The following is a 10035-nucleotide window of genomic DNA, read 5'->3' as shown; positions in this document are numbered from 1 at the left end:
GAATATAATACTCTTGCAAGAACTTTGTGAATTCAATATAGACTTTAATACAGAGTAGCAAAGGTCCATGGATCAACTGCCTTTCCTGAGCATCGGCTCTGCTTTTATACACATACAGTATGGGAGTACGTTCCATATGTAAAAGTTACTTCCCTCACGCCCAGTAACGCTTGTTCACGCCCAGTAACGCCCATCTCTGATTCCTTTTTAGGTTATAATGGTGGCAGGACCTCGTCATGTTACACACAAAGAAATGCATTGTATGTTCAGGTTTCAGCCCCTTTAGGTCCCCTTGCCTCCTTCCTCCTTCCTATGTCGTTCTGACATTGGAATGTTAGCTGTTGTAAATGTACTCGTGGCCTTGGCTATTCCTGCTTGTTCGGTCTGCTTAATGTACACTTTGGCATGTTACCCTTTCCAGAATAACAATTGTCGTGGAAAATTGTCTTAAGAACTGTTAGGGTTTGACCAACAATTTGAGTGCATATCCTTTATAATATAACACAGATGCTATAATAATAAGTATATAAACTATAGATAATTGAGTACTGCTATATGTTAGAGGAAGTGGCTCATGTGATGGTGGGTCATGTGGACAGAATACTGATGCTTTAAAACAGGGTTTTGCAAGAGCTTTTTGCTGAACAACAGCAATAACAGGATATGGGTGAAATGTATATGCAGGGGGGTGTTAAGGGTTTTAGAGAACTGTGCATTGTGCAGTCACAAGATGAGACATCCGCCATGAAGCTGGAGTGCGTCTAGAGGTTGGGACCAACCTGCACGCCAACGATAGGCTGGAGTAAGTCTAAACCATATTCTAGCCTCTACTATGACAGGCCCTCAGGGAGAGGGAACTAAGTCTGTCCAGTATTTAAGGAAGAACTTGTGATGTCATACCAGTTCTCTGTCTGCCCTGCGTGGTGTTACAGGGAGCCCGTATTTACGAGCCACATATTTACCATTCAAGTGTTTGCTTTAATTAAAGTACAAAGAAATCAGAAGTTACTATGTGCTGATTATTATGTTCTGATACCAGATTCTAATTGACGCGACCTGACAGAACATAATACTCTTGCAAGAATTTTGTGAATTCAATATAGACTTTAATACAGAGTAACAGAGCCGAGCCCTTCCATGGAAAATACTAAATTCTCATATTACAGAGTCCTGCCTTTATAGGATTCTGTCTTTGCTTAACGTATAGAGTCCCCTCCCTCTATATGAAAATAGCTTCCCTTGACCGTTCTTCACCATTATCTTCTAGTCTGAGAATAACGCTCATATCTGATTCGATTATAATGATAGCAGGGCCTGGTCCTATATGTTCCATTCTGTCTCAGCTCTTCAAAGTGGACAGCGTAAATGCTGGACAGCGTAATGTCCCTGTCCTCGCCACAACCCGGGCTCGAACCAGGGACCCTCTGCACACATCAACAACTGACACCCCACGAAGCAGTCGTTACCCATCGCGCCACAAAAGCCGCGGCTCTTCTCGCACAAGGGAACACACTTCAGGTCGCAGAGCGAGTGACGTCACCGATTGAAACGCTATTAGCGCTCACCACCGCTAACTAGCTAGCCATTTCACATCGGTTACACTGATAATGGAAATGGAATCAGAGTCATGTGTTTTGCTCCCACACAATGGCACTGGGTTTCATGTTCTCTTCCTATGGCCAATGTACTTATGTTCTGGCTACTTCAGCATAGCAACTATACCTATTTATATACATTATCTCCCACAATGACCAGGGATGTTCTCTGTTTAGTGAGTCCACCAGATCAGAGGCAGTAGGGATGACCAGGGATGTTCTCTGTTTAGTGAGTCCTCCAGATCAGAGGCAGTAGGGATGACCAGGGATGTTTCTCTGTTTAGTGAGTCCTCCAGATCAGAGGCAGTAGGGATGACCAGGGATGTTCTCTGTTTAGTGAGTCCTCCAGATCAGAGGCAGTAGGGATGACCAGGGATGTTCTCTGTTAGTGAGTCCTCAGATCAGAGGCAGTAGGGATGACCAGGGATGTTCTCTGTTTAGTGAGTCCTCCAGATCAGAGGCAGTAGGGATGACCAGGGATGTTCTCTGTTTAGTGAGTCCTCCAGATCAGAGGCAGTAGGGATGACCAGGGATGTTCTCTGTTTAGTGAGTCCTCAGATCAGAGGCAGTAGGGATGACCAGGGATGTTCTCTGTTTAGTGACTCTTCCAGATGAGAGGCAGTAGGGAGGACCAGTTAATGTTCTCTGTTTAGTGAGTCCTCCAGATCAGAGGCAGTAGGATGACCAGGGATGTTCTCTGTTTAGTGAATCCTCCAGATCAGAGGCAGTAGGGATGACCAGGGATGTTCTCTGTTTAGTGAGTCCTCCAGATCATGTCGTGGAAAATTGTCTTAAAAGTAACACTCTTACAAGAACTTGTAAATTCAATATAGACTTTAATACAGAGTAGTAAAGCTGAGCCGGTCCGCGGAACAACTGACTTTCTCAGGCTCCGGCTCTGCTTTTATACACATACAATACATAGGTCCATCCTTTATGTTAATGAAGTAAAGCTCCCTATGCTTTCTGCCACCATTATCTTTCAACCCCATGGATAACGCCCATATCTGAGGATAACGCCCATATCTGCTCTTGTTTCTAACATAATGGTGGCCAAATTCTCCTCACGTGGATATAAAAATAATGCATCGCATGCTTACTCTTGGTTGTTTGTCCTGTTATCCTCTCTCGTGTGTTTCTCTCTAAGTGCACCCGGGCCGTATTTTTTCTAAGTGTACCCGGGCCGTGTGTACTTAACATAGGTTCATCCACCTGACTGCACTTTGCCATGGCTCTGTAGTTAGGCTGCCTGGCCCTCACGTGGTCCCCAACGTCCTCGTTATCTTTACTTAAGGTTAGATATTTATCTTCTCCTCCCCTTGTTAATGTATCTCTGTTTTTCCTTCCCTCAGCACATTTTCCTTTCTCCCACAGCAGTTGAAGTGTTCTACAAACTACTGTCTTCCAGAGCGATTGTGTCGAGGCATAGATCTGGGGAAGGGTATGTCGTGGAAAATTGTCTTAAAAGTAACACTCTTACAAGAACTTGTGAATTCAATATGGACTTTAATACAGAGTAGCAAAGCCGAGCCGGTCCGCGGACAACAACTCCCTTCCTTAGGCCCCGGCTCTGCTTTTATGCACATATAATACATAGGTCCATCCTTTATGTTAATGAAGTAAAGCTCCCTATGCTTTCTGCCACCATTATCTTTCAACCCTATGGATAACGCCCATATCTGCTCTTATTTCTAACATAATGGTGGCTAAAATCTCCTCACGTGGATATAAAAAATAATGCATGCGTTGCATGTTTACGTTTGGTTGTGTTCCTGTTATCCTCTCTCGTGTGTTTCTCTCTAAGTGCACCCGGGCCTTGTTTACTTAACATAGGTTCATCCACCTGGCTACACATTGTCTGGACTCTGTACTTTAGGTTGCCTGGCCCTCACGTGGTCCCCAACGTCCTCGTTATCATTACTTAAGGTCAGATGTTAATCTCTTCTTCCCCTTAGCTAATGTACCTATGTTTTTTCTTCCTTCAGCACGTCTACCTTTCTCCCACAGGTACCAAAAAATGTCTGCAGCATTGAAGGTCCCCAAGAACCAAGTGGCCTTCATCATTCTAAAATGGAAGAAGTTTGGAACCACCAAGACTCTTAGAGCTGGCGTCCGGGCCAAACTGAGCCATCGTTGGAGAAGGGCCTTGGTCAAGGAGGTGACCAAGAACCCGATGGTCACTCTGACAGAGCTTCAGAGTTCCTCTGTGGAGATGGGAGAACCTTCCAGAAGGACCACCATCTCTGCAGCACTCCACCAATCAGGCCTTTATGGTAGAGTGGCCAGACAGAAGCCACACAGGAGTGGCTTCGGGACAAGTCTCTGAATGTCTATGAGAGGCCCAGCCAGAGTCCGGACTTGAACCCGATCTAACATCTCTGGAGAGACCTGAAAATGGCTGTGCAGCGACACTCCCCATCCAACCTGACAGAGCTTGAGAGGATCTGTAGAGAAGAATGGGGGAAACTCCCCAAATACAGGTGTGCCAAGCTTGTAGCGTCATACCCAAGAAGACTTGAGGCTGTAATCGCTGCCAAAGGTGCTTCAACAAAGCACTGAATAAAAGGTCTGAATACTAGTTTTTAGTTTCTTTATAAATTTGTATCAATGTCTAAAGACCTGTTTTTGTTTTGTCATTATGGGGTATTGTGATGTCATCGTGGGGTATTGTGATGTCATTATGGGGTATTGTGATGTCATTATGGGGTGTTGTGATGTCATTATGGGGTATTGTGATGTCATCATGGGGTATTGTGATGTCATTATGGGGTATTGTGATGTCATTATGGGGTTGTGTGTAGATTTATGAGGGGGAAAAAAAATATTTAATCAATTTTAGAACAAGGCTGTAACGTAAAAAAAAAAAAAAAAAAGTGGAAAAAGTCAAGAGGTCTGAATACCTTCTGAATGCACTGTAACTCTCATGTTTACTTACTTGTTGAACGGGTGTCAGTGATGAACTCATCTAAAAGACAAACAGAATGAGGTTATGTCACTTTAAATAGCATCTGGTACAAAAGTACAAAGTTATAATTGACATATGCTCCTACCTTGTGATACCATTTCTTACCTTACTATCTATCCTCTCATGTTTTGTCTTTAGACAACGTCGGAGATGTACTGCGTTGGAGCCGTCAAGTCGGTGTCTGCTCTTGTGGTCATGTCATGAAGCCACACCCCACCCTCGTTAGAAGTTCAGAACGAGGAAGTGTAGTCTATATAGTAGAAATCATAACTCTCAAATTGTAAATCATTACATTTTTATCAGCTTAATAGAGTTGTAGAATAAAAAACACACAGGGTTCCAACAGGTAAAAAAAAGTCTGCAAGGGATTTCTTCTTTTTTTACGAGTGAGACTGTTGTCCGCCATAGGAGACGCTTGGCGATTTGACCGCTCCAACGCAGTAACACCGTCGACGTTCAACCTAAACAAAAAAACAATAATCTGCTGTTGTTTATCGTCGGTGTAAAGCAGCACTGATTGAATCTAGGGACCTTGTACTATACAAGGAACCTTCTACACATTTTGAATTCTATGGTTGAATGTCAACAGAAACAAACAGTGTGTGTGTGTGTGTGTGTGTGTGTGTGTGTGTATGTATGTATGTATGTATGTGTGTGTGTGTGTGTGTGTGTGTGTGTGTGTGTGTATGTATGTATGTATGTATGTATGTATGTATGTATGTGTGTGTGTGTGTGTGTGTATATATATATATATATATATATATATATATATATATATATATATATATATATATATAGACTATAGGTCAAAGTCTCTGACACACACACACACACAGTTTTGTTTCTGTTGTCTGTACATTCAACCATAGAGCGATAGGTGTCTACAATACAGACTCAAGCTAAGCTATCGTTGCTCCTACACCAGGCGGTGATGCAGCCGGTCAGGATGCTCTCGATGGTGCAGCTGTAGAACCTGTAGGCCCAATGCAGAATCTTTTTCCGCCTCCTGAGGGTGAAGTCGCGTTGTTGTTGTTGTTGACGACTGTGTTGGTGTGCGTTGGACCATGATAATTCCTCAGTGATGTGGACACCGAGGAACTTGAAGTGCAATAGAGATTGCAGTAATCTGTGGATCTGGTTGGGGAAGTATGTGAATTGGAGTGGGTCTAGGATTTCTGGGATAATGGTGTTGATGTGAGCCAAGACCAGCCTTTCAATGCATTTAATGGCTACAGATGCGAGTGTTACAGGGCAATAGTCATTGAGACAGGTTACCTTGACATTCTTGGCAGACTCCTACCTTCTTCTGGTGGTCTTTTTGAAACATGTGGGTACTACTGCCTCGGTCAGGGAGAGGTTAAACATGTAGGTATTACAGACTGGGTCAGGTTGATACCTGTAGGTATTCCAGACTGGGTCAGGGAGAGGTTAAACATGTAGGTATTACAGACTGGTTCAGGGAGAGGTTAAACATGTAGGTATTACAGACTGGGTCAGGGAGAGGTTAAACATGTAGGTATTACAGACTGGGTCAGGTTGAAACATGTAGGTATTACAGACTGGGTCAAGGAGAGGTTGATACATGTCAGTGAAGACTCTGGTCTGCACATGCTCTAAGTACGCATCCTGGTAATCCATCTGGCCCCGCGGCTTTGTAAATGTTGTAAACCTGTTTAAAAAGGTGTTACATCAGTTACGCAGAGTGTGATCACACAGTCATCCGGAACAGCTGGTGCTCTCATAAATGGTTCAGTGTTGCTAGCCTCAACGTGAGCATAGAAGGCATTTAGCTCATCTGGAAGGCTGTCATTAGTGAACAGTAACACGAAGGCGATTAAATGTGTCCTGAAACAACTGTGTAGTCTATACTTTGGACCCTAGCCAGGGGCACACTCAAACATCATTTACAGATGAAGCATTTGTGTTTAGTGAGTCCACCAGATCAGAGGCAGTAGGGTTGACCGGGGATGTTCTCTGTTTAGTGAGTCCTCCAGATCAGAGGCAATAGGGTTGACCAGGGATGTTCTCTGTTTAGCGAGTCCTCCATATCAGAGGCAGTAGGGTTGACCAGGGATGTTCTCTGTTTAGTGAGTCCTCCAGATCAGAGGCAGTAGGGTTGACCGGGATGTTCTCTGTTTAGTGAGTCCTCCAGATCAGAGGCAGTAGGGTTGACCAGGGATGTTCTCTGTTTAGTGAGTCCTCCAGATCAGAGGCAGTAGGGTTGACCAGGGATGTTCTCTGTTTAGTGAGTCCTCCAGATCAGAGGCAGTAGGGATGACCAGGGATGTTCTCTGTTTAGTGAGTCCTCCAGATCAGAGGCAGTAGGGATGACCAGGGATGTTCTCTGTTTAGTGAGTCCTCCAGATCAGAGGCAGTAGGGACGACCGGGGATGTTCTCTGTTTAGTGAGTCCTCCAGATCAGAGGCAGTAGGGACGACCGGGGATGTTCTCTGTTTAGTGACTCCTCCAGATCAAAGGCAGTAGGGATGATGTCGTGGAAAATTGTCTTAAGAATATAATACTCTTGCAAGAACTTTGTGAATTCAATACCCTAACCCTAACCCTAACCCTAACCCTAACCTGTGAATTCAATATAGACTTTAATACAGAGTAGCAAAGCCGAGCCGGTCCATGGAACAACTGCCTTTCCTGAGCATCGGCTCTGCTTTTATACACATACAGTATGGGAGTACGTTCCATATGTAAAAGTTACTTCCCTCAGTCCTTCTGTCACCATTACCTTTCATCCCTAGTTCTTTGCTTGTTCACGCCCAATAACGCCCTTCTCTGATTCCTTTCAGCCCAACCTCACATTCAATTCGCGCATATATGTACAAAATGTATTACAGCAGATTTCGTGCGTTTTTTGTGTGGTTCAAATCGTGCGAAAAGACATGAATTTAACCAGTAGGCGACACACAAGCATTTGCAACAACCATAGACGCGATAGCCTGTATTTCATCATTTATTTATTTTACGTTATGAATATATAGATTATTTTGTATTTTTTTTTAATCCTGTCAGGTCGCGTCAATTCGAATCTGGTATCAGAACATAATAATCAGCACATAGTAACTTCTGATTTCTTTGTACTTTAATTAATGCAAACACTTGAATGGTAAATATGTGGCTCGTATATACGGGCTCCCTGTAACACCACGCAGGGCAGACAGAGAACTGGTATGACATCACAAGTTCTTCCTTAAATACTGGACAGGACTTAGTTCCCCTCTCCCTGAGGGCCTGTCATAGTAGAGGCTAGAATATGGTTTAGACTTATTCCAGCCTATCGTTGGCGTGCAGTTGGTCCCAACCTCTAGACGCACTCCTGTTTCTGGCGGTAGCTGTTGTCTCTGGCGGATGTCTCATCTTGTGGACTGCACAATGCACAGTTCTCTAAAACCCTTAACACCCCCCTGCATATACATTTCACCCATATCCTGTTATTGCTGTTGTTTAGCAAAAAGCTCTTGCAAAACCCTGTTTTAAAGCATCAGCATTCTGTCCACCTGACCCACCATCACATGAGCCACTTCCTCTTAACATATAGCAGTACTCAATTATAGTTTATACTACTTAATATTATAGCATAGCTGCTCTGTTATTTTATATAGGTTATGCTAACAAATAGTTGGTCAAACACTAACAATCCCCCTTTTCACACCTGATAGGTGTGAATACATAAGTTCTTAAAATTTCAGGGAAATTTTGAGATTCCCCCTTTTGACACCCCCTAGGGTGTCACTCAACACAATTGTAAATGTTCGATTTAATGATTAAATGATTAGTTTAAAAAACCCTCAAGTCCTTCCGGCTACACCTCACCTGTACTAGGTTGACTACCAGCCACCCAGTGGCTACACCTCACCTGTACTAGGTTGACTACCAGCCACCCAGGAACTTCAAACCTTCACATCAGGAAAGACAAATAGTACACAGAATATATTCAGAACATATTATTCAACACGTATAAAAAGAAGACCTTCTTGCAACAGTGGCTACACCTAACATGTGTGGGACAGACTCTTTGTCCCAGAACTTAAAACCTCCACATCCACCTGCCGCTACATTCAACACATATAAGAACTTTTGGATAAGCTTTATTCAACCACTTCCTTAACAGCAAACCAAGGATCATTGCCCAGAGCTGGATTCAGTGTCCTCTGGGGTCACTTCCATCAAGGCAATCATTCCGGTTGCCCATCTGCTCCGTTATCAATCTCTCCAGAAACCCTGGAAAATGAGACCTCTCGCACACGGGACCCAACAACAACCACACAAATCACAACAAACTCATACAGGTGAAGCAGCCCATTAACAACACTTTTCCATTTCCCAAACATGAGCTGTGTTATCAGGAATGTACGTAGTACAGTAAATGAACCTAATCATTCTACCTACACCATCCTCCTCTTCTGCCAATAACATATCGAGAGTCAGTCTATTTACCAGTTCAGAGGGAGGTTGCGGATAATTGGTCAGAGAACCTCTTCTACTGCATCCCCGTTTTCATTCATGAATCTCTGTTGATTAATAAAAGATGTCATTAATTCAATCACATTTTTTATTTATTGTCAACCTACCATAATAATGTAGTGGGTAAAGCCTTCCACATATTTGATTCATAGCTTTGTATTCTCTGGAACTTCCCTGTGGATGCCAATAGCATCCATCTAGGACAAAGCTACTCCCATTCCTGGTCAAAACTCCTCCTGTGCCTCCTTAGCCTCCTATAACTGGCCTCTGATGACTAATTGACTTGGTTTGGACCATATACCCCAGGGCGCAAGCTCCTAACCACCCTTTCGTGGTAATTTCTGTTGTATGCGTCCTTTGCTGGTACTAGCCCACCCTACATCAGTTATAGGTGATGTGAGGTTAAACATGTTCTATTCATCTTTCAAACCTAGTCAGTCACATTAACTAATTACCTTCCAGTCATTAAAATCATCCAAGTTCTCGGTGCCATTCTTGTATCTATAACACTGGCTCATCAGGAGTTAAGGTGAACCTGAGGTGGGTTGGCCGAGAGTACTTCAATCTGACCCACCCAAGTCCCTGTACAGTTGTCTGCTTCCCCAGGAAGTTGTTTAATGTTTACCTTAAATCCTACATCTTGATCTTCTTTGACTCCATTATTCTGTAAGTTACTCATCATTGTATTATATAGTTTATCTTTTACTTCTTCTCATGACAACGGTATCGTTTGATTAGTACCAGAAGGTGGTGGATCTGAATGTATCAGAAGATTAGACTATGATGCAGCTCAGAGTCCTCTACTCTTCCCAAAAAACCGCCAACCCTCTCCTGCCTTAGTCGTCTGCCTGGTACCACCCATACTCACACCTCTAGGAGCACACACAGTGATGAACGGTCGGGATAGGGAATCTTCGTTAAGGAGGTAACCCCCGGGACCCTGTTGGTACTCGGTTCTTCTCCTAACTCTGTGTTTGATCAGCAGTGCTCATATGTGTA

The 10035-nt window shown here is 43.5% G+C and overlaps 1 long non-coding RNA gene across 1 annotated transcript; it reads right to left on the bottom strand.

Annotated features, from left to right (window-relative positions):
• Nucleotides 1–8164: 8164 nt before the first annotated feature.
• LOC115189448 (uncharacterized) lies at nt 8165–8537 on the bottom strand. The gene is made up of 2 exons (XR_003876908.1): nt 8429–8537; nt 8165–8385 (listed from the first exon to the last, which is right to left on the bottom strand). It is a non-coding gene; the product is annotated as an uncharacterized LOC115189448 (long non-coding RNA).
• Nucleotides 8538–10035: the final 1498 nt, after the last annotated feature.

Source organism: Salmo trutta, unplaced genomic scaffold, assembly GCF_901001165.1.
Source record: "Salmo trutta unplaced genomic scaffold, fSalTru1.1, whole genome shotgun sequence".
Classification (NCBI taxonomy): Eukaryota; Metazoa; Chordata; class Actinopteri; order Salmoniformes; family Salmonidae; genus Salmo; species Salmo trutta.
This window is presented reverse-complemented; position numbering and strand designations above follow the sequence as displayed.